The sequence below is a fragment of the Sturnira hondurensis genome, unplaced genomic scaffold, assembly GCF_014824575.4.
Source record: "Sturnira hondurensis isolate 20B ecotype Veracruz unplaced genomic scaffold, ASM1482457v3 Scaffold0007036, whole genome shotgun sequence".
Classification (NCBI taxonomy): Eukaryota; Metazoa; Chordata; class Mammalia; order Chiroptera; family Phyllostomidae; genus Sturnira; species Sturnira hondurensis.
Window position 1 is genome coordinate 1,257,476 of NW_028079667.1, and position 27,999 is coordinate 1,285,474.

General features: G+C 39.1%; 1 protein-coding gene across 1 annotated transcript in view; it reads left to right on the forward strand.

The window, feature by feature from the left end:
* The window catches only part of SHROOM3 (shroom family member 3), a 283,783-nt gene that overhangs the window by 9,074 nt on the left and 246,710 nt on the right, over positions 1 to 27,999 (forward strand). The gene's annotated exons all lie outside the window — the stretch shown is intronic.

The window sequence follows — 27,999 nt, forward strand, 5'->3', positions numbered from 1 at the left end:
ATCGGTAGAATCACAATCCTCTCCTGCCTTCACAGGAGGCTGTTCGAACTCAGCAGGCCTCTGTGCAAAACACTCTCTCCTGGGCATCTGAGCCTGAATTTGCTCTAATGTCAGCTGCACGTTGTCACTCTTCAGAGTGCCTCTAGTCATTATATTCTTTTCTGTTTTGAGCTGCACTTTATCTTAGAGATTTATGTAATTTGTCCCAAGTCTTGTTTTTAAATGTTCTTTGCTATGTTTCTATTGATTTAGAGTTGTAAATTTTTTAAAAGATTTTATTTATCTTTAGAGAGACGAAAAGAGAGGAAGAAAGAGGGAGAAAAACATCAATGTGTGAGAGATACATCGATTGGTTGCTTCTCATGCTCACCCTGACCAGGGACCGAACCCACAACCCAGGCACGTGCCCGGACCAGGACTCAAACCAAGCGACCTTTCACTTTGTGGGATGGCACCCAACAAACTGAGGTATACCAGTCAGGGCTAGGGTTATAATTTCTCTGTTATCTTTTTTCTTTTCATTTTGAGCAAGTCTGGCTAGTATGGCCAGATACACATCCCAGACACTATAGGTCTTGGAGTAAAAATACACAAGTTTCATGTCAGACATAGTCTTTATGGATTATGTGACCATGGGCAAGTAACTTAGCTTTCCTGAACTTCAGTTTCCTCATTTTTAAAAATGAAACATTCTCACCTACTGAAGTGGTTGGTTCTAAGTATCCAATTGATTAAGTTATACAATAGTGCTTTGGAATGATAAAACTCAATCCAGAGTTTAGCTATGGTATGATGATACGGACTGGTGGGAAAATAGCAGGTACCAAACAGAAGTTAGCAACTCACATAACAAAGCTAATACTTGACTGATGTTCTGTGTCATGGCCAAGACTTGCTTCCTCACACTGAAACACTGATGGACCTTATATTCCATTAGAAGGAGACTGGCAATAAATATGTTTGTACATGATGATTTTAGGGTTGGTGAGTATTATTAAGAAACAAAACCCAAAACAATGGGTTCTAGCATGATAGTGTCCATGAGGTGGAGTTATGAGGAGAAGGATTTACTTTAAATTGGGTGATTAAAGAAGAGTTTTCTGATGAGCTGGAATCTGAACTAAGACCTGATGGATGAGAAATGAGAAATCAGACATACAAAGAGCTTTGTAAGTTTGGCTGAGACAGGAAAGTCTTGGAATGTTTCAGAAACAAGAAGAAAGCCAGAGTTATTGTAGTATATAGTAAGTGTCTTAATCTGTTCAAGCCACTATGACAGATAACCATAGGCTTGGAGGCTTATAAACAACAGACAGTTATTTCTCACAGTTGTGGAGGCTGGGAAATCTAAGGCCAAGGTGCAGGCAGATTCAGTATCTGGTGAGGGCTCGCTCCCTGGTCTGTAGATGGTATCTTCTCATTGCGTCCGCACATGGCAGAAGGGACAAGGGAGCTCTCTGGAGTCTCTTCTATAAGGTCATGATTTCCATTCACGAGAGCTCTACCCTTGTGACCTCATTACTTCCCAAAAGCTCCACCTCCAAATATCATTTCACTGGAGGAATAGGTTTCAGCAAACAAATTTTGGAGGAATACATTTTCAGCATATAGCAGGAGAGAGGGGTAGATTATATAAAAATGGAAAGTTTGGTAGGGTCAGATCACATGGGACCTTGTAGGTAGTGGAAAGACCTTGAACTTGATGTCAGTGCAGGATGTGAGGACATATCACACCACGAGTCTTCCTCTACTTATAGCGGATGAGCCAACTGTATGATTTAAACTCTGGAAAGTTTTTTGTTTTGTTTTGTTTTGTTTTTGGAGGATTTTTTTGGCTGGCTCTTAACACCACCTTCTCTTCTTTCCCTCATACATTTCTCAGGTGCTTCCTGGGTCTACAACACAACAGGGCCTTCAGAAAGACAACTGTCAAAATTTGTTGTGATTCATGGAATGTTGTATAAATAAACAATATTCTTTTTCATTAGTTGGGGGAAGGTTCTTTTGCTGTGCCCTGTAACTGTTAATCTCTTCATCTGTAGAATATAAGTGACAATTATCTCCTGCCTTCACAGGAGGCTTGTCTAACTTGGAAGACCTCTGTGCAGAACACTCTCCCCTGGGCATCTGAGCCAACAAGATTTCCTGGGGTTGCTTTTGTCATAATACGACTAACTCTGCTGAGGTCCAGCTCCGGACCTGGCATGCTATCTCACATAAGCTTCCTAAAACTCTTGAGCTGTAGGTCCTATTATTATTTCCATTTTATAGATGAAGAAACTGGAAGTTTGCTTAAGGTAATAAAAGTCGGTAGGAGCTGACCTAAGACCTTTTAAACTTGAAGCCCGAAAAATGCCTTCTAAAGTAAAAACTGCATTGTCATTTTATAGTTCAAAAAAATCCTTCCATCTCCTCTGCCCCATGTCATGATAAACCGGAAGGCAGCTTGCACGGTGAAATGAGGAGGGCGCCTGAGGCATCAACCTGGGGAACTAAACTGGGCTCCCCACCTCCCCAGGCCCTGCTTCCTGCTGCCTCTGCTTCTGCAAGGTTCTGACCTTGCTCTCAGGCCACCTCTCTGCTTGTTGTTTTTCAACTGGCATCTTATTGTATTTTCATCTTTATTCACAGTCACCAACTTTGCCTTTGTTTTTCCATCATGCCCTTGTCTCCTCAGTTGACTTACACTCTCCCCTCCCTACAAGCCTACACTCTATGGCTCACCTCCTGACCTGGGTACATGGCATTTCATGGTGAAGCCATGATAAAACCTTAACCCTCAGATTGAGCTTGTTACCAAGAAGAAACACTGACTGACTAATTGAACATTAAACAATTTCAACCTAACAGGGGCTGGATCCTGTTAATATGGGAGATCAGATTCGGGCTTCAAACAGAGAGAGTGCTGATTTTATGGGGTACCACAAGTTCATGGCCCCAACATGGTGAAGAGACCTGGTTATAAGATTAGTTAGCACCACAACCAATGTTCTTTCATGGAGGAGTGTCCATTGCACCAAATTGTGTGCCATTTTTTTGGCCCCTTCTAGCTCTTACTTTGTAGTATAGTGCATCTGCTCTGCTCATCCAACTTGTCTACTGCTTAGCTAACTATCTCCAAACTCACCAGTCTGCTCTGGTCCACGACTCTCATTGGCACTCACCTTCCTTGGAAGGTGGACTTTCCAGCTCTCCTAGCAGCACATTCACTTCGAACAGTCCTGGGATATCCACACGGACTTGTTACCCTCGGAGCCACGGCTGCTTGGTAACATCCCTCAGCCATTCTTGGCTCCTGGAGAACTGGTTCAGACAGATCCTAGAACTGTAAATGTCTCAAAATCTAAAAATAACTCTGACAACAATTTGGAATCAAAATACTGGCAATTTAAGTGGAATAAACATTCTTCAGGTTAGTTAGGCAAACTGCCTAGGACTTTGGGTATTAATGTGTACCCTGAGCACACATTTGCTAGCAGGTAGAAAGAAAGATTAGACTTCCAGAACTAATCGCCTTACTTGTGTCCTTTGAAAAGTTAAAAATTTTAATGGAGACATATATGCATAATTTAGACTTTTCTCATGTTGCGTGTAATTCTCTGAGAAGTTCACATTTCGGGGGCCTTGTCTCATGGAAACTGGGAAATGAACTGTTGGAATTCAGACCCAGGATCTAGCTGGGTTCCAAAAATAAATACACATGCTAGGTATTGAGATAGAACACTAAAAGAATAGGAGAGTGAGTCAACTTTCGGAAATAAGAAGGCAAAAAATGGTTGACACTTTCTTGTTATTCCTTGATTTTTTTTTCATATTCTGACTTTTGAGTAATTACTCATGAACAGCAGGTCAAAAACAATGCAGCCATTGACCTAAGTATAAGCAGTAGGAAGGTTAAAAGAATTAGTCTCGTTCTTCATAGCTGTATAGTGATGCTCTTGGCTCAATGTTTATAATTAAATATTTAAGTTGTTGGTGCTCTCTTGAAAGAATTACTATCACAGTTTACCCTCTATATGTAAGTCAATGAATTTGACCTTTCAGAAGAAGCGGTTGGTGTGGGCCCTTCCAGTGAGCCAAGGAGTGGTACAAACTTCTGAACTCAGGCCCGTGAAGTGCTACGGCCACCTTCCCTCTAAATAAGAGAAGGCAAGATAAAGAAGAGAGGACTGTGTGGTAGAAAGAATGAAATGGATATGTAACACCAATATTTACAGTTAGTTATGTCCTTCTGTGGTCCAGGCACTATATTAGCTTCTTTTATTTATTACTTTATAGAATGCGATTTGTTTTTGTATATGAGAAAAGAGGTTTTTCTTAAATGATGGAGCCAGGATTTAAAGCTAAGCTATTCAATGCATCACTAACACATTTAGTCAACCCATTATCTCTCAAATGCCTAAAGTATGACAGCACGAGGGAAACAATGGCAAACAAGGTCCTGCACCCAAAGAGGGTGCGTACACTCTGTTTCTTTTTATACTGCTCGAAGCTGACCCAGTTGCTGTTGTACCCACAGTCCCCCACAGTTTGCTTCTGTGCGAATTGGCTTGAGTTCCAATGGAATCATCTGCATTTCTCTCCTTACGAACTTTATTTTGCCTTCTCTTTGCCACCTGGTTAATGATTCTGGGAGCAACCCTCACCCCGCAACTGAGTGGAGTGGGTAGATAAGCAGCTTGGCATGCTCAGCCCTTGAATGGGGTAGCTCGGAGGTGCGTGTTTCCCATTAGCTCCTAGAGTAGCCCTGGTAGAAATGAGCTGCACGTGCCCAGGGTTGTAGTTGGCTTGATAACGCATCTGCATGGACTATCTTCCATTCACTGCCTCCTTTGCCTACTTCCCTCTGGGTTCTTTACTTCCCAGATAAACTGCTTGCATTTGAATCCTTGTCTCTGAGTCTCCTCCTGGGGAAAAGCAGACCAGGATCATCACCATTTAGGGGAATACTTGCAAAGTGAAAGCCAGAACCTAAAGTCTGAGGCAGATCTGTTTACAAAGTGTATGGTCTTTCTACTCTGCTGTGGAATTCAAGCGGAAGGAACCCCCTGGTATCTCAGACCTCATTTTTTCCTTAGGTGCTAAGAAAAGGAGAAATTCGTCCCTAGATATGAAGTTTTGCAATCCTCTTTCACCTTCTCCTCCCTCACAGAAGAGCTTGCCTTTCTCTTTTTCTCCAATGAATGGGTTGATGAGCCACACTCTTTTCATCATCACTTCCTTCTTCTGTCTCAGTCCAGTACCCAGAGAGTTCCCTGTCTGCTCTGGGAGGAGGATCCAGTCTCTCTTGGTCCATAGGTTCTTTAATTCTGTCGGATCTGTCGGTTAGTGGTTAGGGAAAATGTGGTCCCCCAGACAGGATAGAGAAAATTATATCTGATCCTTTGGGCCCCTCTGAGCATAGTTTCTTTTGTAGAATTTTATTTATGTTGCTTCTTTGCTTTTCAATTCATTCTGTAACCAGAGCACAAGAAGAAAGTAAACAATATACTGTTTTTCAGTCCAGAATATTTGGCGGTGTAGCATGGCAGTGGTATGAAGTTTGGCACCTAAGCAAGCAATAAAATGTAGCATAATTTCCAACCCATTCCAACCTCAAAATAACAGAATAACTTTTCAATACTAAAATGTGGTTTCCTTGTATAACTTGTACCACTGCCAAGTTCAATACAAGAGGCTTCTTTTCTTTTGGAGCTGTTTCTGCACAATGTGAATATTCTTTGACTCACTATGTTGTCGTTTTCCAATTTCCTTGTTTTTTGCTTGAATTCACAGAAGACTGACAAACAGTAGCCTCGTGTGACAGCCATTAGTATGCCTTAAACCTCAACTTGATCTTGAATGGATAGTGTGATGAATAGATTTTATGTAATTTAATTGATGTTGTCAGCTATATGAATTTGTTAGTTCAAAAGAAACTAGGCTTCTAGTCCCCCCTTTTCTAAATCCATATTTGATTATATTTTATTATAATAGTGTAAAGGGCAATGATCCCTCTTTCAGTTAAAGCACTCTTACAACAGTCTGAACTCTGAATAATGGAACAATAAACATATACTCTATTTAAAAAGAGAAGGAAGGAAGGTAAATATTCACTTCTTTTTGTTAGTGGGAATTGACAAGCATTTTAAAAATCCTGCCTGTGTGTGTGAGCACCCGGAGGGGCATTTCATCACCATGAGGGTGGTCTTGGCAAGTCAGTGTTCACTTTGGCCTCATGACTGCTGACCACATGTATGTCTATGCCAGCTCCAGGGAGCCTGTGACATGGAATGTAGACTCACAAAATAGTGCAGAATAAATGGTCTCCCATTCCCACCTCTCACACAGGGGAAAGGATGGATTCTTCTTAGTCAGAACTCCTTGATTTATCATTTCATGGAGATTAAAAATAGACCTGCCCATACATTTCTGGTGGGAAGGCAAAACAATGTAGCCACTTTAGAAAAATAGGTGGCAGTTTCTTAAAATATTAAACATAGAGTTACCACATCACCCAACAATTCTAAGTATATGCCCAGGAGAAAACATAGGTCTATGCAAAGTCATACTCATGTGTTCACAGCCACACTATTCACAACAGCCACAAAGTTGAAAAAATCCAAATGTCCGTCAGCTGGATAAACAAAATATGATATAGCCACATGGTGGAATACTATTTCACAATTAAAGGGAACTGAATACTCATTCATGGTAAAACATGAATTAACCTCAAAAATGTTATGCTCACTTTAACAAGTCAGACACAAAAAGACCACCACATATCAGGTAACTCCATTTACACGGTGTGTCCGGAAGGGACAGATCTATAGAGTAGATTAACCACAGTCTAAGGCTGGGAGTGGGGTGTGGCTGACTGCAGGCAGGGCCAAACTTCCTTTCTGAGGTGACGGATGGGTTCTGGGAGTAGACTGCAGTGACGGGTGCACAGGTCTTTAACTGTATCAGAAGACACTGAATTGTAAAAAAAAAAGACCACTTTTATTCTGGTAATAAAAATTAAAAGAAACAACAAAAAAGAGACAATAAGAATCATGAAGATTATTACTCATCATGTTAAGCATTCAATTTTGATTTAATTAACTGAAATTTAAAGTAGTAGAGGAAGATGGCCAAAATGGAGCTCTGAACATTGCAGAGTCCTAATTATTTAGGAATTTAAGACACTGTAAAAAGTTGTATGTAAAGCATCTTAGGGAATGAGACAGAATGTGCCGCATTCGGAAGACCTGGACAGTGGAATCCAAGGATTTTTTTCTACAGGCCGAGTGCCTTCCCCACTTCAGGTCTTCAATTTCATTATCAGGATCCTCAGTCTCAATGTTTAATTGTGCTCATGTTTTTTGTACCACGTGACTTTGGAAAATTAAAGTAAGGTGCAGTGTCCTGGGAAAGACAAGTAGTATGGAATACAAAAGATTTGCTAAATTACTGAGGATAGAATTTTGTTCTCCAGTGGAGTTTGAGGACACAAAGGCATTTAACATTGTAACAACAAAAAAATGGTAGCACTGCCAAAGAGGAGGTGTGTGCTGCCAAATGAAGTTGGAGAAATTTTTATTCATTGAAATTACAGAAGTTCGGGGAGTTCTCACCACTGTAGGGGTTATAAAGGCGAATGAGCTGTTAAACTGGTCGGGCTATACAGTAGACAAAGAAGCATTTCAGAGTGAGGGCTGAGCAAGCATTTCCCAAGGGCCATTTTGCACTTCGTGAAGCCACGTGGGGAGCATAAACTTCCAGAGGGCAGGAGCCTCTTGACCACTGATGACGCTGCCCTGTTGCTGGCCTACCCCGTGGTGTCTGCCTTGGCTGCTGTCCACTCTGACCTCTGATGGGGTCCCTTGACATGTGGGAGAAGAGGTGGTGATGGGGGCACAAGAGCCTATTTTGTCTACTGAATTCCTTGTCATCCTCCATTCTAGTGCTCACCTATCAGAACTTTCTGAGCTCCAAGGGGCCTGTAGTGAATGTTCCCAAGTTTGATTGCTAATGTGTAATGGAAAGAAGTGCTGGATACCTGTTGTACAATGAGCTATTCAATAGCAATCCTTTTTTCCCCTGTTACAGTCTGTAGCTTTCACATGCACCAGACTTAGATAGAAATGTGCAGGACTTTTTTGGCAAGAATGAAAAACTTTATTGAGGGATATACAAGAAGACTTGTCCAAAAATGAAAAACATAATATCTTTTGGAGTGGGAAGACTAAGTGATATCAAGATGCTAGGTCTTCTCAGATTAACCTATCAAATCTCAAAATTTCCCAAAGGAATTTGACAGAATAATGTAAAAAAACCCTCAACTTTTGAGAAAATACAAAAATAATGAGTAAAGAATTTCTTTAGTAAGTATTAATACAGTACTTCTCATAAAGCTATAAGAATTCAAAAGTATGGGTCTCCAAGGGAAATGGAGACACACGTTCACAAAAGGACTTGTAAAGGAGCATTTGCAGCAGTTGTGTTCATAGCAGCTCCAAACTTTCTTCACCATTTCCTTGGCAGTAGGAAATGCTAAAGAAATTGTGTCGTATTCAGAGGAAGCAATACTGCTCACCTGAACAAAGGAATCAGCTGCTAGGGAATACAACCACATAGATAAACTGCAAAGACACTGTGCTAAGTAAAAGAAGGCAGGACACAATGCAGCACTTACTGAATTATCCCACTTATACAAATTTTTAGAACAGGTAAAACTAATCATTTGTGAAAGAAGTAGGTATAGCGGTGCCTCCATGACGGGGTGGTTGGGGACTGACTGAGGCACTAGGCATCTTTCTGGATGCTGGAAGTGCTTTATGCCTTAATAGTGGTATGGGATATCTGGATGTGTGCATCTGTCAAAACTCATTGAATTGTACCTTCGGGATCTGTGCATTTTAATTCATGTAAATTGCACCTTAAAGTATGATACCTCAGAGTGTGAAGCAGGAACAAATGGACTAGCCAATGGCATTATGGAATAAAATATAACATTTAGAAATGGATCCACTCTATAGATAAGAATTTAGCACATAGTGAAAGAGGAATTTTAAACCGAGGGTTGGGAATATTATTTAATAATAATATTGGGACAAGGAAAGATAAAAACTGGATCCACTTTGCCCCGCCTGGGGTGGCTCAGTGGATTGAGCACTGGCCTGCAAACTGAAAGGTTGCTGTTCTGATTCCTGGTCAGGTAACATGCCTGGGTTGTGGGCCAGGTCCCTGACTGGGGGCATATGAGAGGCAGCTGATTGATATTTCTTACACATTGATGTTTCTCTCCCTCTCTTTCTCCTTCTCTTCCCTTCTCCCTAAAAATAAATAAATAAAATCTTTTGAAAAGCTAGATCCACATCATCCCTAACAGCAAAATAAAGCAAGATAAATTAAAGAGTTACATACAAAAAGTGAAATAAATTTACTTCCTATATTTCTGTATTGTATGAATCCTTTTAGCAAGCACATTTTTCAATTTTTTTTATTATGGTAATATGTATATAACACAATTTACCATTTTGACAATTTTGTAGTGTATATATATATATTTTAAGATTTTATTTATTTATCTTTAGATGGGAAGGAGAGAGGGAGAGAAACATCAATGTATGGTTGCCTTTCGTGCATCCCCTGCTGGGGAACTGGCCTGCAGGAAACCGGCCTGCAACCCAGGCATGTGCCCTGACTGGGAATCGAACCGTGATCCTCTGGTTCGCAGGCTTGTGCTCAGTCCACTGAGCTACACCAGAAAGGGCTTGTAGTGTATATTTTTGTGGCATTAAATACATTCACCTTGTTCTGCAACCACCTTCACCACCAGTCTCCAGCATTTTTTACCTTCTCAAACTGAAACTCTGTACCCAACGAACGACTCTGCATTCCTCTCCCCCTGGTCTCTAGCAACCTCTACCACCAATTCTACATTCTGTCTCTATAAATTTGACTACTCTAAGTACTTCATGTAAGTGAAATCATACAGTGTTCGTCCTGTGACTCACTTATTTCACATAGCATAATGTCCTCAAGGTCTCACCATGTTGTATGGTGTCAGAATTTCCTTTTAAGGCAGAATAATGTTCCATTGTATTTTGTTTATCTGTGAACATGTGAGTTGTTTCCACCTTTTGGCTATTGTGAATAATGCTATTAGGAACATAAATACACAAATATTATTCAAGTATCTTCTGTCTTGGTCTGCTTGGACTGCCATGAGAAAAATACTAGGTGGCTTAAACAGCTTAAATTTATTTTCTCACAGTTTTTGGAGACCAGAAGTTCAAGATCAAGTTTCTGGCTGATTTGATTTCTGGTGAAAGCTCTGTTCCTAGCTTACAGACAAGGACGAGGTAGTGTGGGGTTGGGGAGGATGCTCTCTGGTGTCTTTTCTTATAAGGGCACTAATTCTGTTAGACTGGCCCCCACCATTATGACCTCATTTAACTTTATTTACTTCTTTACTCCAAATATAACCATATATACAAGTTTTGGGCAGGGTGGGGTGGTGGTGGTGGAATCAAACATTCAGTCCATTACACTGTCCTCCAATTTTTTTATATATATATATACCTAGCAGTGGAGTTGCTGAATCATATGGTTTTGTGTTGGCCAAAAAGTTCATTTGGTTTTTCCTGTAAGATGGCTCTAGTAGCACTTAGTTGTCGTTCACTTTGTTTGAAACAATTCTGTTGGATTATATTGTGACAGCTGTTATGTCAACATGTATTTTAAAAAAACTTATCAAAATTGGTAAATTTCTGTGAGGCCATTTCTGTGTAGCCATCTTCTGTGAAGATGGAAGAAAATATACAACATTTTCAGCATATTATGCTTTATTATTTCAAGAAAGGTAAAAATGCCATTGAGCATTTTTACGAACCACGGCCTACGAACCACGCGATCCCAGTTCGATTCCCAGTCAGGGCACATGTCTGGGTTGCAGGCCAGTTCCCGGCAGGGGCCAGTTCCCAGCAAGGGATGCACGAGAAGCAACCATACATTGATGTTTCTCTTCCTCTGTCCTTCCCTTCCCCTCTAAAGATAAATAAATAAATATTTTTTAAAAATGCCATTGAAATGCAAAAAATAAAAACAAGATTTGTGCAGTGTATGGAGAAGGTGCTGTGACTGATCAAATATGTCAAAAGTGGTTTGTAAAGTTTTGTGCTGGAGATTTCTCACTGGCTGATGCTCCGTGGTCAGGTAGAATTTATAGTGATCAAATAGACACATTAGTTGAGAACAATCAATGTTATACCAGGTCAGAGATAACTGACATACTCAAAATATCCAAATCAATCAAGTTATTGGTGAAAATAAAAAATGTGTCTTTTATTTTTATGGAAAAAATGATAGAAACGTTGTGGCCAAGCCAATAATTTTTTGTTTGACTTTTGAGGACCTGCCATAGTGTTTTCCGCAGTGGCTGCGCCATTTTACACCCTTCCCAGTCAGTAATATACAAAGGGTTCTAGTTTCTCCACATCCTTGCCAAGACTTGCTATTTTGCCTCCTCCTTTCCTCCTCCTTTTAAAATAATAACCCTCCTAACTGGTGTAAAGTAGTATCTCATTGTGGTTTAGATTTCAGGTCTCTAATAACGAGTATTTTTGCATGTCCTTTTTGGTCATCTATCTGTATTATTTCCGGTGGAGAAATGTCATTTTAAAATTGGATTGTTCATTTGTTGTTGTTGTATTACAGTTCTTCGTACATTCTGGTTATTAATTCCTGATCAGATACATGATTTGTGAGTCTTCTTTCCAGTTCTGTAGGTTGCCTTTTCACTCAATTGATAGTGATCTTGGATGCACAATGTTTTTATTTTTGATAAAGCACATTGTTTTTTCTTTGCTGCTTGTGCTTGCTGTCATAGGCAAAAAATATTACTAAAGTTAATGTAATAAAGCTTTTCCTTTGTATCTTCTTTTAGGAGTTTTATACTTTTAGCTCTTACATTATGTCTTTCATCCATTTTGAATTGATTTATGTATATAGTTTAAAGTAAGGGTCCAACTTCATTCTTTTGCATGTGATACCCGGTTTTCTCAATACCGTATATAGGGGTGGGCAAAAGTAGGTTTAAAATTGTGAGTATGCAAAACAGACTTTATTCTTGTATTATTAGTTACTATTTATTACATTATTTATTATTATTATTAACCCATTTTTCCCTCCCATGTATTGAAGACTGTCTTTTCAATACCGAATGGTTTGGGCACCCTCATAGAAAAATCACTTGGCCTTATATGAGAGAGTTCATGTCTGTGCCCTGTTTTATTCCATTGGTCTATGTGTTTGTCTGTATGCCTGTATAATACTGTTTTTGATAATAGAGCTTGGTAGTAAGTTTTGAAATCGAGCAGTGTAAGACCTGCAATTTTGTTCTTCCTGTTAAAGATGTTTTTTGGTGTGGCTATTTGGGATCCCTTGAGACTCAATACAAATTTTAGTGTGGAGTTTTCTATTTCTGAAATATATGTCCTTGGGGTTTTGATTGGAAATGCACTGAGTCTGTAGATTACTTTGGGGAGTATTGACATTTTAACAACATTGGTCTTCTAATCCAAGAACATGGGGGTCTTACCATTTATATGCGTCTTCCTTAATCTTTTGGCAACATTTTGTAGTTTTCAGTGTACCCATCCTGCATCTCCTTGGTTAAGTTTATCCCTAAGTATTTTTTTCTTTTTGATGCTTTTGCAATCCTTTCAGATTGTTCGTGGTCAGTATACAGAAACACAAGCGCAAGTTATTTTTGTGTGCTGGTTTTGTATCCTGCAGTTTTGATGAACCCACTTATTAGTTCTAATAGTTTTTTGGGGGGGATCTTGGGGTTTTCTGCATATAGGAATAAACTGTCCTTAAACAGAGATAGTTTTACTTCTTTCTTTTCAGTTTGGAAGACTTTTATCTCTTTTTCTTGCCTATTGCTCTGGCTAGAATTTTCAGTATTATGTTAAACAGAAGGGTTAGGTCTAGCTCCTCTCTAAAAATTGTGTTAAGCTCAAGAGCAGGAATCCATTAACAGGTCAAACAGCAGAGAGGAGTGGAGTGTGGGGGTGGGGACTGGAAGGGGGCTTAGAGCAGCTGCGGTTCATTTGGTAGTTTAAAATTGGCTTTTCTTTTATTCTCGTATTCCTGCTAGCCCCATAGAATCCGAGAAGAATAGGGATGTTTTCTCCTACACATTTGATTATAATAACAGGCCAAGATCTCTTTGAACATAACCGATAAAGAAAAAAAAAGCATCCGTGGCCATCAAACTGGGTAAAATAGTAACATAATCTCTAGGTTGTAGTTTGAATCCTATTAGTTATAATTGTGTAGAGTTGTACAGTGAGAATGCTTTGGGAGTTTTTAAAGCTAGATTTTTCAAAGACTACATTCCTCATTAGACCTTCCCCATTAAGGCATGCTTGAATGATGCTACACAGCCGAATAGTTGGGATTTTTTTCCAGTCTTGTCATAGTCTGAAGACAAAGGATTCTTCCGCTTGCCAAAGTTCCCCGGAGCCTAGGTTGAGTGGCTGTGACAGCACTTCAGCAGGGAGCTTTTTATTCAGGCTTTGGTTTGCCATTGGGCCTCATTCACTAAACAGGATCAATTTGGAGCAGTATATGAAAAAAATCAATGGAGGAAAAATCTGACACAGACAGATATGGTGCCACGGACCGACTTTTCCCTTTCATGATGCTGAGTCATGATGCAGTCTAGGCTAGGACTCGGGGAAATTGTAAAATCCTTGTTCTAAGGGCATATTCCTGGTGCTTTGGCTACAGTAATGCCATAACAGTTGAGCGAATTCTGGCATTGGTATTGCAGCTTACTTGACTTCTACTATGAGAAGCAGTGAGTGTGTGTGAAAGGACGGGGAGGCGGGGTGTATTCCTGCACCCCCATAGAATCGGGAAGAATAGGGATGTTTTCTTCTGGCACCTTCTCATTGTATTCTCACATGGTTTTTGCTCTGTGCGCGCACATCTCTGATGTCTCTGTGTGTTCCTGAGTCCTCCTCCCACATGACCCCAGTCTGGATTAGGGCCCACTCTGACAGCTTCATTTTAACTCAATCACTCCCTTAAAGCTGCTATTTCCAAATACAGTCATACCTTGGTATTAGTTGGCCTCCGAACTCGTAGGCTTCAGAACTTGTCAAACTCCATACTTCTTGAATTTTGACAAGAAAGGAGTGTTTCAGCACTTAGCACTTGCTTGGGACTCATTACACTTGCTAGAACTTGAAAGAGTCATGATGTTGCCCCGCAAGAGAAAATGCTTCATCATTTGTAACTCATCAGTTTCGGCACTTGTCTCGAGTTCTGGAATGAATTAATGCTGAGTACTGGGGTACCGCTCTAAAGTATACTCTGAGAAACTAGGGGCTAGGGCTTTGACATATGAATTGGTGGGAGGATGCAATTTAGCCCATAACATGTTTTCTGCTCCGTAGACCATAAGAAATTAGCCAAAGGACCAGAATTTACTCAGTATCATGTAAAGGAGTCAAAGGCATTTCTGAGTCTAGCAGTAAAATTGGTTTGAATTTCTCATGTGGGTGGTACTTACATCAATCATGTGAAAGATAATCTGACTTTTATGGAGAAATTCAGACTTTTGTGGAAAAATAATAGACATTTAGCAATAAGTTTTGGTTTGGTTTAGACACTTGGTCTATAATTTTAGGCTTGCAAAGTGAAGTTTGAAGTTGTGTCAGATAGAAAAATAGAATCTACTCTAGTCATTTTGGCAGAGGAAATTTAATACAGGGAATAAGCATGCAGATATTTACTAGTACCTGCTCAGGAAGAGCAAGTTTGCATGAAGTCATCAATGAGGTAGACACATGTGATGTTCTGTGGGATGTCAAGATGGTCAGGATCCCTGGGGACTATGATGCGCAGAAGAGTTGACTTAGCCCAAGGTGAGAGAGTGAAGGTGTACTGTTGTCTCTGGTAGCAGAAAGCAGAAGGCTTGTGATCCCTGCGAAGCATTTGAAGGGGAAAAATTAGATCAGTAGTTGTGTACCAGATGTGAGATATGTGTGTTAATTTGCTCAAGTAACAGCAGCCTCAATTCGCATTGCCTGATTAAGTTTGCAATAATCCATAATCATTACCCAAGATGAATACATCTTCTGCACAGGCCAAACAGGTAAGTTAAATGAGAATGTTATAAATTGCCATGCCTGCATCTATTAAGTCTTTGGTGGTTCCATCAATTTTGGCAGTTCTCCTAGGGATGTGGTACTGTTCTTAGTTTACTGACTGAGTGGGGCAGAGGGAGCTCCAGGAGCTTCCACTTGGCTCTCCTACAGTATTAGCTCTTCTGTCACATTTCTGTGTGGAGATTAGACTAGTTTCCCATCATGGCTACATCATTTCATACACTCTGGCACTAGGAAAATAACCACAGGGTGAGACCTGGAAGACAGACTTGAGCCCAAACCTCATTTGTCACCTGAACACCAAAAGTCTTCTCTTTGACTACTCATCTCCAGTGGTGTTTTGGGTCCCCAGAAATTAACATCTGTTCAGGACCAAGATCTAGAAATTTTCAAAGATCTATAGTCTCTTTAATTTTCCTTGATAAAAAGGTCAGGACTTCACTTGAATCTTATTAGCAAAGTTGATCCACATTGCTTGTTTCTAAGCTAGGATATGTGTATATACCAGCTGATGCCTGATGCCTGCTATGATAGGCAATCTTCGCTCTGGGGCTCCCCTTCAGCCTGGCCAAGACTTTCTGAGAATTGCGCTGCAGGCCATAGCTCTGCCTGTTCAGTCCACTTTCCTTTTTTCCCTCCTTTCACTGGAGTCAGACCTGCACTGGGGTCAGAAGGCTCTCCCCTCTTGTTCCTGTCCCCTTACCCCTTTGTCTTGCACAAGCGCCTTCCCGAATATGTGTCTTGTATCTCTAGTTCCACTTCAGCATTTGTTTCTCAGAGGACCTATGCTAACCCTGAAACCAGCTAGTCATACAAAAAAGCCCAGAGTCCATTGAATACTATATTGTTGACAATTATCAAATTCCTGGGCCTTGGGAAGCATATTTTACATTTTCCTGATAACTGGAAGTTTTTTTTGAAAATTAATTAAATGTGTCATAATAAAAGGCCCGAATAGAGTTGGTATTTTTCTCCTAGAAAAACACCGATGCCTTAAGTGGGAAATTGTCTCTTTGGAAATTAAATTTTAAAGTAGAAACAGAGATGAGATTAAATTCTAGGGGTTGGGAGCAGAAACTGGGAAACTGGGCAGCATTTACACATTTGTATGTCTGTGGTCTCTTTATTTTACTCTTCATTTGCTTTCTGCTTTATATCATAAAGCGTTAACACAATATCTAACGTGCCAAAAGTGAAAATTGTGGGGTTCATGTGGTGCTCTCAACAGGCTCCTTCAAGAGCATTTCTTCTTTCCCTTGAGGATCAGCTAAAATCGAATTTGGCATTGTTTGCCCTTTGTTGCTTAGGCGTGCGGGTCAGACTGTCGTCTGACCTGAGTGAGGCAGTGATGGACAGTTCTGTAGAGGACATTATCACAGCCTAATCAGATCAACCAAAAGCAAAATTATTTTCCTCTTCTCCCACGGTGTCTGCTTCTTCATATTCTTCCTCTTTTGTCTTCTCTTCTAACTTGCCTTGTGAATTTTTAAAACATTGCAATGTACTGTTATTAGTGAGAGAGATCCGGGTTGCAGAAACAGTTGTGTGAATTAAGTGTCTTCTGCCTTGCAGACAGCCTTTCTCAGGAACTGAGAGCAGTGTTTGAAAGCCGTGGGCACTGAGGCACAGCCAACTCTATAATATTTTTTGCCCAGTGCTGAAGAAGGGGCCCTGCTGTTTCCTGGATGCTTTGGGCTTTCAGTCAATACTAATAGTGAATGTAATCATGGGAGATTCTAACAATAAGTCCAGAATCAGCAGGGGCCTTGCAAGAAATAAACTGAATAAAACTAATTACAACAGAAACCGAGTACTAAGGGCAGTAAAAGAATCTGCTTTTTGTTTGTTTAGTTTTACATTTTAACAGTCATAAGAGACAAGGAAGGAATATGTCTGGATTTGGGGCTGAAGATGCAATGGCAATATAGGCTTAAGGGAAAGTAAAAGTCTAAAGTAGTATTTTCCTTCTCTGCTAAGAGAGTAATACAAGAAAATGATTCTTTGTTGCCTCTGTGCTTGGTGCTAACCATTGTGCTAGATGACATATATCCTCCCCAGAACCCAGAAAGAGAAGTGTGTCATCTCCATTTTATTGATAAGTAATGTGAGGCTTAGCGAAGTTAAATTAACCCAAGCTCACATAGCCTATTCATGGTCTCTCCGATAGTGAAATCCAGGCTGTCTGTCTGACTTTAAACTATGAATGAAAGATAATGGTCATGGAACCATAAAGGACAGAGCAAATGCTGGTAAGAGGGATGAACACCTGGGGCAGCCCGGTAATGAGTTCCAGTCTAGAGCAAGCAAAGGCCAAGGTACTTGGTGATTGTCCCTACAGACTTTGCTAATTCTAACCAGGGTCTGAGAGACCTTACCAATGAAGACACTGAAACTGCATTGGTGATCTTCAAGGAACTAAGTGAAGAGAAAAGGGAAGCACAGGAAGACTCAAAATGAGTCTTTCATAAACCTAGTCATAATTTGATTTATTTGGATTAGCCTTGAGACATTCTGAATCCTCATTTGTACTGGTTTGAAGAATTTACATCCAGAACTTAAAGAAATGACTTGGTTGTAAGGCCGACTTCCAAGGAGTGCCCCTACTTTCCAACACCTAATTTGAAAAATGAAAGTGAGGAGTTTGGGCTTGATTTGAATTGAATCCATTTTTTCTAGAAGGTTGGACAAGAGGAAATACAGACAACAGACAATATTTGAATTAACATAGAGGAGCACAAAAAGACCATTTTAAGAGCTTATAGGACAAGATCCAGCCTTCTCTAAGAGTGTGCCCTCAACTACCAGGCAAAGTAGTAAGCTGGGATTAATCTTTACCTTTCCTATTGCAAGATTTGGAAAAAGTGGGGTGAAACATTCTACATGTAGGGGGTATTCCTATGCTTTACTACTGGAAGTGTAAATTGATACAACATCCACAGAGATCATTTTGGCAGCCTCTACATTCTGTTTAAGCCAGCAATACTACTTCCAGGGTTTGAACTGATAGAAATACTCACTCATGTACACAGTGGTGTACATAGTAGGACATTCACTGTAGCATTCTTGGAAAGAACAAACAAATAGTAGAATTTCTTGTCTCTTGACTAGGATTTTTTGTACAATTTGTATAATTCCCTCATATATATGTGTGTATATATATATGTGTGTGTGTGTGTGTGTGTGTGTATATATATATTCATTCAGATCTATATATGTATGTATGTGAGTGTATAAAAATTCACACATTATATTAAACAAGATTATGTCATTAAAGCTATTTCTAATTTAAGGTGGTACAGTGTTTTGTTACATTGATTTGTTGTGGAGATATAGCCATGAGAAGTATTTCAATATTTAATAAAGGAAATTTTGGTTGTGACTATAGGTCACAGTTCACTTTTTCCAGAACTTACAGTGTCAACCTTTATAGAATAAGGTGGGCATCAGAAGGTGGAGAGAAAGTAAAAGGCTGCTGATTGGAGGGTGTATAATAAGCTTTAGGGGCAAGGACACCCATTTAAATTCTTAATTATCTCCTTTCCCTCTTTTCTCTAATCTCTTAATGCAGTACTTTATTCTTTTTTCACTTAAAATTTTTTTTTAACTTATAAATTTTTTTTAACTTTTTAAAAAATTTAATTCTTGTTCAAGTACAGTTTTCTGTCTTATATTCCAAGCCCTGCCTCCCCCCAGTGCTCCCCACCTTCCTCCCATTTCTTCCCCTCACCTTAGTTATTATCCATGTGTCCTCCATACTTGTTCATGTGAGTCCTTCCCCTTTTGCCCTGTGATTCTCTCCCCTCTCCCCTCTGGTCCCTGTCAGCCTGTTCCATATTTCAGTGTCTTTGGTCATATTTTGCTTGCTTATTTGTTTTGTTGTTTAGATTCCTGTTAAAGGTGAGATCACATGGTATTTGTCTTTCAAAGCCTGGCTTATTTCACTCAGCATAATGCTTTCCAGTTCCATCCATGATGTTGCAAAGAGTAGGAGCTCTTTCTTCCTTTCTGCTGCATAGAATTCCATTGTGTAAATGTACCATAGTTTTTTGATCCAGTCATTTACCGATGGGCATCTAGGTTGCTTCCAACTCTTGGCTATCGTAAATTGTGGTGCTATGAACATTGGGGTGCATAGGTTCTTTTGGATTGGTGCTTCAGGGTTCTTAGGATATACTCCTAACAGTAGAATTGCTGGGTCAAAAGGCACATTCATTTTTAGTTTTCTTAGAAAATTCCATACTGTTTTCTATAGTGGTTGTACCAGTCTGCAATCCCACCAACAGTGAACTAGGGTCCCTTTTTCCCCACAACCTCTCCAGCACTTGTTGTTTGTTTCTTTGTTTGTAATGGCCATTCTGACTGGTGTAAAGTGGTATCTCATTGTGGTTTTAATTTGCATCTCTCTGATAGCTAGCAATATCGAGCATCTTTTCATGTGTCTCTGGATCCTCTGGATGTCCTCCTTGGAGAAGTATCTGTTCAAGTCCTTTGCCCATTTTTTAATTGGGTTGCTCGTTTTCTTTGAGTGGAGTCATGTGAGTTCTTTGTATATTTTGGAGATTAAACCTTTGTCTGAGGTATCACTGGCAAATATGTTTTCCCAAACTGTTGCTTCTCTTTTTATTTTGATACTGTTTTCCTTAGCCATGCAGAAGCTTTGAATTTTGATGAGATCCCACTTGTTTATTCTTTCCTTTATATTCCTTGCTGTAGGGGATGTATCAGTAAAAATATTGCTGCATGGAATATCTGAGATTTTCCTGCCAATGTTCTCCTCTAGGGCTGTAATGGTTTCCTGGCCTATATTTAAGTCTTTTATCCACCTTGAATTTATTTTGGTATATGGTGTAAGTTGGTGCTCGAGTTTCATTTTTTTGCATGTAGCTGTCCAGTTCTCCCAACACCATTTGTTGAAGAGGCTATTTTTACCCCATTTTATGTTACTGCCCCCTTTGTCAAATATTAATTGACTGTAGAGATTTGGGTTTATTTCTGGGCTCTCTGTTCTGTTCCATTGGTCTATATGCCTGTTTTTATGCCAGTACCAGGCTGTTTTGATTACAGTGGCCTTGTAATACAGTTTGATATCAGGTATTGTGATCCCTCCTACTTTGTTCTTCTTTCTCAACATTGTAGCTGCTATTCGGGGTCATTTATGGTTCCATATAAATTTTTGAAGTGTTTATTTTATGTCTGTGAAATATGCCATTGGTACTTTAATAGGTATTGCATTGACTCTGTAAATTGCTTTGGGTAGTATGGACATTTTGATGATGTTAATTCTTCCAATCCATGAACACGGTATATGTTTCCATTTGCTTGTGTCTTCCTTGATTTCTTTTTTCAGTGTTGTGTAGTTTTCTGCATACAGGTCTTTTACCTCCTTGGTTAGGTTTATTCCCAGATATTTTATTTTTGTTTTTGCTATATCAAATGGGATTTTTTTCTTGATTTCTGCTTCTGCTGATTCATTGTTGGTATACAAAAATGCCTTTGATTTCTGGATATTGACTTTGTAACCTGCTGTTTTGCCAAATTCATTTATTAGTTCGAGCAGTTTTTTGGTAGAGGCTATAGGATTTTCCATGTACACTATCATGTCATCTGCAAACAATGCCAGTTTTGTTTCCTCCTCTCTAATTTGGATGCCTTTTATTTCCTTTTCTTGTCTGATCACTGTGACTAGAACTTCTAATACTATATTGAATAGAAGCGGTGAAAGTGGGCAACCTTGTCTTGTTCCTGATCTTAGTGGAAAAGCTTTTAGTTTTCGCCCATTGAGTATGATGTTGGCTGTAGGTCTTTCATATATGGCCTTTATTATATTGAGGAATACTCCCTCTATTCCCATTTTTCTGAGTGCCTTTGTCATGAATGGGTGTTGTACCTTATCAAAAGCTTTTTCTGCATCTATTGATATGATCATGTGGTTTTTGTCTTTGCTTTTGTTTATGTGATGCAAAAACACTTAACTCAGTACTTTAGATGGGTCAGAAGATTGGGGTCAGAAAAGATTCCAACAGGGCAAAGAATAAAGCCAGCTTTAATTTGAAGGGATAAGATAATAGACAGTTGAAAATATGAAGCTTTATTAAAAAGAAGCTTGAGATTTAAGATGAAAAATGTCAAGAATGGTCCATTAAGTTCTATCTGATAAAATTCTGAAAAGATCTTATTTAAAGCTTTACTTTTCATTGATACAGAGATTTAAAAACATTTTTTAAAAACAAAAGTAATAGCCAACTCTTAACTAGAACTCAATATGTACCCAACATACTGCTCTATGCATGAATCTTTTAGTTTTTCCTACCCATCTGTGAGGTAGGTCCTGTTATAGACTCCATTTTGCATTTGTAGAAAGAGACTTAGTGACTAAGCGATTTGACCCGACTCAGAGTTACTCACTCCACTGTGCTCCTCTGTTTACCTCATAGGTTTTCTGTGAGAATCGAGTGAGATTTTGTATGTGAAAGTACTTCGAAAACCACAAAACACTAGGTACTTGAAAGCCAGTTTTCAAAAGATAGGAAATGTTATTCACTCTACTCTGTGGAACAGTCCTTTTAATACAACCTTGGAAAACAAGTTACTGTCAAAGCTTAAATAAAAATTAGTCATGGGTTAGAGGTACACTTTTGGGTAGCAAAATAAGTATTAAGAAAAACACAAGGACAGAAAGAAAAAAATGGCATACAGTCAGTGTAAGTAGTAATAAAAATGGCCTGTTTTGTTGGGGTGAGAGGTTTTCACGGAGCTGAAAACTGCTATTGCATTGCCACCTTGTACACAACAGCCTCTGGAACAGGACTGACCTGGCTCTGAAAGGATAATTGCACAGCCTACTAGGCTGCCCCCACTTTCCACAGCTAATGAAGCTCTTGGAAAATGTATCCTCACTTAACGAATGAGGCTGGAAATGCCAAAATGCCTTTTGCCAAGGATGTGTTCTCTAGGCTCAGAATGAATTCATTATTTTGTTAGAGTACTGCCACCAAGCCAATCACGGACAATTTAGCATGCCACATTTCAGGCAGAATTTAATTCATCTACTACATTCACTTTTGTGTGCCATAAATGAGACAAACACCCCATGATCAGGTGATGACCTGTCAGTAACACCGTAATGCCACAAACAGAAAGCAATGGCTTTAATGGAGAGTCCTTCAGTTGAGGGTTAGTTACACTCACATTAAGTGCTGGTTTACGTATTTGCCGAGGATATTAGGTTCTTATATCTTGTGCTCAGTTTGTGTCTTATTAAGAAGAGGTAGTTGTTGGTGGTGGTGTGTGTGCTATGTATGATACCCAACTCCATTTTTGTTATGAATCATTGTTTATCTTTATAACAAAAAGGCACAGGAGTATAGCTCAGTGGTAGAGCATTTGACTGCGTAACAAAAAGGCACAGTCTCTCTTGACCAAGTGGCACTGAACCCGATATGGGTACCTTTTTATGGAATCAGAGTTCTGAGGATACCTGAAGATACTTATCTCTTATAAGTATTAGTTCCTTCTTTTTTAATGGCCACGTGCTTTGCCTTATGTCAAAAATCCAACAGCAGAGATGTTGGAATGCTGCCCAGTGTGGGAGGGGCCTTATTCAGTCCTAACGCCCATGGAGCCTGCTGTTCCAGTCAGAAAGTGGCATATGAATGCGTCAGGGCCCAACATCCAAAAATGAGAAAATGTGTTACAATAAACACCATTTATTGAACACTTCCTGTTCTAAAGCTCCGTACATGGGAAAGAACATCTGTGAGAGACACGAAGAATCCAGTGAACATCTTTTCTAAGGGCAGCTCTCAGGTACTTTGGGCACCAGAAGTGCCTGGGAAGAGTTGAGAGCTGTTTCATGCTCTAGAGTCAGGTGGTCTGGTCTTCATCAGGTCTCTGCTGTTTGTTGGTTGTGTGGGCCAGGGCACATTACTTATGCTTGCTAAGCCTTGGTGCTTGTGTTGGTAAAAATACAGGAACAGGGAGTGGCAGGGAGTGAAGGAGGAGAGAGATAAAAATAGATAACTCATTAAGGGTGTTGCAAAAATTGATATAATGCTTGGCATGGTTTCAGACATATAGAAAGCATATGATAAATAACTATTAGCTATTTTATTATTACTATTACTATTAATATTAATATTATTATTTTCCTTTTCCCACCTAGAATGAGCCATTAACTGATCAAAATATGTCTCATTTCTAAGGTGGATTGGGGCAAGACAAACAAAAAACCAAAAAAGAGATTAAGAGCCAGAGCATTGTGCAATAACTTAAACCCCTTCACCAATTAAAAATTTACAGGAGATACTATTAGATAGTAAAATTAACTAACTTTCTGTTCTTTATTAATTCATTCAATATTTGCCCTAGAGTACTGTGATACATGCTGTTTGAACACAAAGATGGATCTAACTTTGGACTTGCCTTCAAGAACCACAATCTTGTTGTGGGGAGGAGAGGGTGTTATACTTGAGACTCATGGAGGGGGACTTGGTGTGGCAGTGCTCTGTTTCTTGACCTGGGTGATGGTTTTATAAAAATTTATTAAGTTATGCATTTACGTTCTCTGTACTTTTTGGCATATGTGTTTTATTTATTTTAAGAAGTCTTTAAGAACGGTATGTGAATTATATCTCAACAAATATGGGACATTTGTGACCTCAAATTGGGAATAGTGTTTTAGCTAGGGTGCTCAAAGCACAAGAAACCAAAGGAAGAAAATAGACAAATTGGCTTTATTAAAATGAAAAACTTTTGCTTCAAAGGACACTATCAAGAAAATGAAAAGACAATCCACTAAATGGGAGAAACATTTGTAAATCACACATGTGACAAGGGTGTAATATTTAGAATGTGTAAAGAACTATTACATTAATCAATTATAGCTCAGTAAAGCTGAAAATACTAAAATAAAGAAAAAGAACTATTAAAATGCAACAACAAAGCCATGGCCAGTGTGGCTCAGTTGGTTGAAGCACCATCCTATGGACTGACAGGCACAAGTTCAATTCCTGGTTAGGATGCATCCTAGGTTGTGGGTTCAGTCCCCAGCTGGGGTGCATATGAGAGGCAACTGATAGATGCTTCCCTGTCTCATCAACACCCCTCTTCCTCTCTCTTTCTCTCTTCCTCCCTTCCCCTCTCTCTCAAGTCAGTGGACACGTCCTCATGTAGGGATTAAAAATTTCTCAACAATCAAGAGACATATAACCCCACTAAAAATTTGAATAGACATTTCTCTAACAAGTGGCCAACAAGCATGTGAAAAGATGCTCATCATCATTAGTCATCAAAGAAACGCAAAGCAAAACCATAGTGAGGTACCACACCCACTAAGATGGCTGTAAGGAAAAAAACAGACAATAAGGAGGCAAGAATGTGGAGAAATTGGAACCCTCATACATTGTTGGTGGGGTATATATAGCCACTTTGGAAAACAATTGGGTAGTTCCTTAATAAGTTAAACATAGTTACATGATCCAGAAATTTCACTCCTGAGTATACACCCAAGAGAAATGAGAATGTATGTCCACACAAAATCTTGTACATGAATGTTTATAGCAGCACTATTTGGAATAGTCAAAAAATGGGGGAAAACTCCCAATGTTCGTCAACTGATGGCTAAATCAAACATGGTATATCTGTACAGTTGATTGTTAACCAATCACATAAAAGAATGGAGGACATGGAATTAGATCATGGTAATGGTTGCAGAACTCAGTGAATGCACTAAAAAATACTGACATGTATGCTCTCATACAGTGAGTATCATGTATTTGAATTACACCTCAATAAGGTAGATATATAAAATGTAAAGTATAGGACGGTTTCATGATTTTAATGTTATATTTGACTAAATTATAGAAGAAAGAATGAAGTATGAAGTATGAAGAAAAGTATGAAGAAAGGATAGGAAACAAATTTGAAAGTATGAATTGTGATCAAATTATAAAGGGCTTCCATGGCTGGGCAGCTGGCAGTGGAGAACCATTGAAGGTCATTGAGAAAGTGAGAGATGTGAGTAGAGTGTGGTTCAGGAAAGTTAGTCCAGCATCATTTCATCACCGTTTCTACGTCTTTCATGGACTTTGTACTAGAGAATGTTTTGTATTTAGCAGTTTAGTTTTGTATTAGGAAAGATATATGATTTTAGAAAGTTTCTTCCAAAGCACTTGACCATATTAGCCTGGTAAATTAGATTATATAAACCTTCATAATAATACAAAAATGTTGTAGACCTAGGTATAACTTGCTTTCATAAGAAAGAAGTAATTATTGGAAGATGGAAGCCAGGTTTTTGTCATGTTCACTAATACACATACTTGATTTTGGAAATAGGAAAGGGAAAATATATTATTGTGTCAGTCCAGGTATCAACAGGACACTTACATTGCAATAATCTGATGAGACTTCTCAAGAACTGGGGTGGATCAGAGGGTTCACCCTACTAACAAGCTAGCGAGTGGACCTGCCACAGTCTCAAGGACATTGGCAGAAGACACAAGACTCCTGGGTCAGAGACAGAGGACGACGTCTTTAGCCCGTATTTTACCATAGTTTATTTCCACTTTAGTGAAAAAGTTAGCTATTTACAGCATTTTTAGAAATATAAGCTCTACTAAATGTACTGTGAAATAAGATATTAGTGAATAAGATGTATAATACCTCCTTCCCACATTGCTTTTTGAGTATATGCTACCAGACATTTTTGAGAACTTATAAAGCAGATGTTGGCTTTTTGGACTGAAAACTACAAGCTGAAATAGAATGTTAAGGAATCCAAATCAAATCACTTCAACTTGTATTTAACACTTAACTTTCTCAGTGCAGTTTTTCAGAAGGGCACACTCAGTAAAATGCATTAACTGCAAATTCATTGTTTACACCAGCCTTCTTTATTCTAATATTCCATGGCAGGCAAAAATTATAGTGAATGCGAAAGCATTTAGTGGTGACTTCTCCTAGTGTTTTCTACAATATTTCCTGGGATCCATGTGGTTTAATCAACACAGAACAGTGCTGTTCTAAAGAAATCTGCTTATTCTAGAAATCACATGACACCATCTACCATCTTGTCTGTAGGACAACTGTATTTTATTTTATGTAAATCTGATGAACTGCATAGTCATATGAAAAAATGCTAGAGCAGCTGGGCCAGCAGAATATTTCTAAAATCAGGCATACGCTGAATACTAGCATATGGGGGGGGGCGGGGGGGACTTTGGTGGGGACTCTGGGATTTGAATCTGCAGGCAGCAATTTTTCAGAGTAGTTTGAGAACTCTTTGTTTTGAATGTGTCAGTTACCAGTTAGGTTAGAGAAGCATGTGTGTTTCATACACAAGGAGAGATGATCTTTCTATTCTATCTAGGCTCCCAGAGCCATTTGCTTCAATTATCTGGCCTCTGCTGAAGACTGAAGGTCTGGCCTAGGATCTGTTTTCTATAGTTTTCTAAATGCTGATCCATTCATTATTAAAGAGACTTGGCCTTTAGCATCAGATTACCGCATTTCTTGTAAACCAGCTTAGTGGCAACAAAATTGAATTCATCTCCAGATATTGGATTTTTTTTGCTGAGCCCTTCTATTTTTGTTGCTTGGTTAAAAAAGAGCTGCAAATAAATCCAGGGGCCTATGTGGTTATCAACTTTGCTTTAAAAAGATCTGACCTTATAACCTTTTGTCCTGTCTTAAATATTTGCTGTGTATAAGGCTTTTTTTCTTTTCCCCTACTGAAGTGTCTTTTTTTCCCTTAAGCAGAAATAGCAGAAGATTAAGAATTGGGGCATGTCGTCTCTCCTTTCCTTTCTAATCCCCCATGTGTAACCTAGTGCATTAAGATAATGCTTCTGAGAATGTGGTATGGTTTTTTACTACGTGTGTGACTGCTGGTGAACTGGGACAGGCTCCACTACAATATCTATGAGTTTGCAGAAATGAGTGAGGATTAAAGATAGAAGAGAATGTTCATGAAATATATCTTTGCTAGTTCATATGGCTGAAATAAGATAGACAGGAAGCAACATTTCTAAATAAGAGTTGGTTTAATGTACCAATCCAAAAGAACTTATCCACCCCAATGTTCATAGCAGCACCATTTACAACAGCCAAGTGCTGGAAGCAAGCTAGGTGCCCACCAGTAAATGAGTGGATCCAAAAACTATAGTACATTTACACAATGGAATTCTATGCAGCAGAAAGAAAGAAAGAGCTCCTACCCTTTGCAACATCATGGATGGAACTGGAAAGCATTATGCTGAGTGAAATAAGCCAGGCGTTGAAAGACAAATATCATATGATTTCACCTTTAACAGGAACCTAAACAACAAAACAAACAAGCAAGCAAAATATAACCAAAGACACTGAAATAGAGAACAGGGGGACAGTGACCAGAGGAGAGAGGGGAGGGAATTTCAGGGGAAAAGGGGAAGAAAGTTTCACAGGAACAAGTATAAAAGACACATGGACAAAAACTAAGGGGGGTGGAAATGGGAGGGATGTGGGTAGCACTGTGGGGGGTGAGCTGGGGGTGGAGTAAAAGACAGAAAACTGTACTTGAACAACAGTTAAAATAAAACATTTTTTTTTAATAAAAAGATTTGGTTTAATGTGATGTCTGGCAAAAGGGAAGGACAGCACCTCTTCCTTAGGGAAATAAACCATTGCTCTTGTTGCAAGACTTTGCCTAACTTGTCCTTTTTCTGTTTTTGCCTGAGCTGTCTGGAGGCAGAAAACCATGCATAATGCTCAGTTACAGTGACTGTATTAATTTAAGAAATTTAAAATCATTGTCATAATTTTTCCTTGTACTTTATTATATATGTGCATATGTGGTTTGTATGATTGGTATATATGT